The sequence below is a fragment of the Oryzias melastigma genome, linkage group LG16, assembly GCF_002922805.2.
Source record: "Oryzias melastigma strain HK-1 linkage group LG16, ASM292280v2, whole genome shotgun sequence".
Lineage (NCBI taxonomy): Eukaryota > Metazoa > Chordata > Actinopteri > Beloniformes > Adrianichthyidae > Oryzias > Oryzias melastigma.
Window position 1 is genome coordinate 17,071,150 of NC_050527.1, and position 1,308 is coordinate 17,072,457.

General features: G+C 45.6%; 1 protein-coding gene across 3 annotated transcripts in view; it reads right to left on the reverse strand.

Moving 5' to 3' along the window:
- Positions 1-605, reverse strand: part of nod1 (nucleotide-binding oligomerization domain containing 1) — an 18,000-nt gene extending 17,395 nt beyond the window's left edge. For 2 of the 3 annotated variants that reach the window (XM_036215860.1, XM_024267602.2), the window contains exon 1: positions 468-605. The gene's annotated coding sequence lies outside the window, so the exon portion shown is untranslated. The remainder of the gene's footprint in view (positions 1-467) is intronic. The other variant, XM_024267603.2, reaches the window with a different exon arrangement.
- Positions 606-1,308: the final 703 nt, after the last annotated feature.

Genomic DNA, 1,308 nt, shown 5'->3' on the forward strand with positions numbered 1-1,308 from the left:
TTGATTGATTTAAAAGGAGAAATACTCGGAAATGTAAAAACAAAATGATTTCTTATTACATTTGTTCTCTTTCAGAAGAAAAATGACAGACATGATAAAAACTCTAAAAACAGGATTTTCATCAGAGGGTACTTTAAGTCACATTTTAGCTACAGAGGCCAGCGGTCCTCTCTCCATTTTTGACTCAGAGAAAAGTTTAGTGAAATGTTCTCTTCACTCTGGGAACTCCCTGCTGTTTGTAGTGACAGAACTTTAAGTGTTACATTATGATGGAAGTTTTTGAATGATGTCTCATATCTCATTCAGTCACATGATGTATTTAAAGAGCTGAGCGTCCCAGCTAGCTTCCATTGTTTGTCTCTTCTGGTTTCAAGTAGTGGTTTGTAGTGGTTTGTAGTATTTAACTCTTCCTGGTAGCGTCTGTCAAACGGACAGATCAGATGCCCCTCCCCCTCTCCCATGCTCACCTACTTCCGGTCTTCACGGCTGACCTTTGGTCTCAGGTCGCGCGCCTCCTGACTCTCTGCGCAGCTTTTTGTTGTCCCGCCACGAACGCGCGTTGGTTTGAGTAAATCTAGAACAGCAGCTGGACGGAACCAAAACCTCCTCCACCGTCATCCTAAGAACCTTCACACCCAGCCGGCGCACGCGCCAGGGAAAGCGAAAGCAAAGGCGCGGAAAATCACGAGGGAAGTCCCGGAGAGGAAGTGAAAGTTTACGTCAACTTGCGAACGCAACGCGGTGCGTTCAGGACGTGCTCGTTTATGAAAAGGCTGCTCTCTGAATGAAAGATTCATTTAAAAAAAATCTGACAGGAAGTGCTGCATGGAGAAGTTGTTTGCACATCACTGCCAGCAGTCAGATGTCCTCAGTGTCCCACCCACCAATTATTACTACACCTTTATTACACCCTTCTCTTACCTTACAACAGTACACACTCAAACAAACATACACATTGCACAAGGAGGGTGGGGCCACTAATCTTCTGTCCTCAGATACTGCTGAAGTTTCTCAGTCCATCCTCTGCAAATCCTCCTGTTGCTAACTCATCAGCAGCACAACCTGAGGGCGAAGCAGCAGCGTGGAGCGCTTCTCCTCCTCCAACAGACCCCGATCGCTGGACCTCTCCTCTAACAGATGAGGTAACTGCTACCTGCTTTGAGAATCTTCCTGTTTCAGGATGACACAAGAACTTCTCAGATGACTTGCTATCATAATCGTGAAGCATGTGGTCTCAGAACAGTTGTCAAATGATGATGTTGTAAAGGACTTTGCTGCAATGACAAACCAGGAGATGAAAACGGAAGG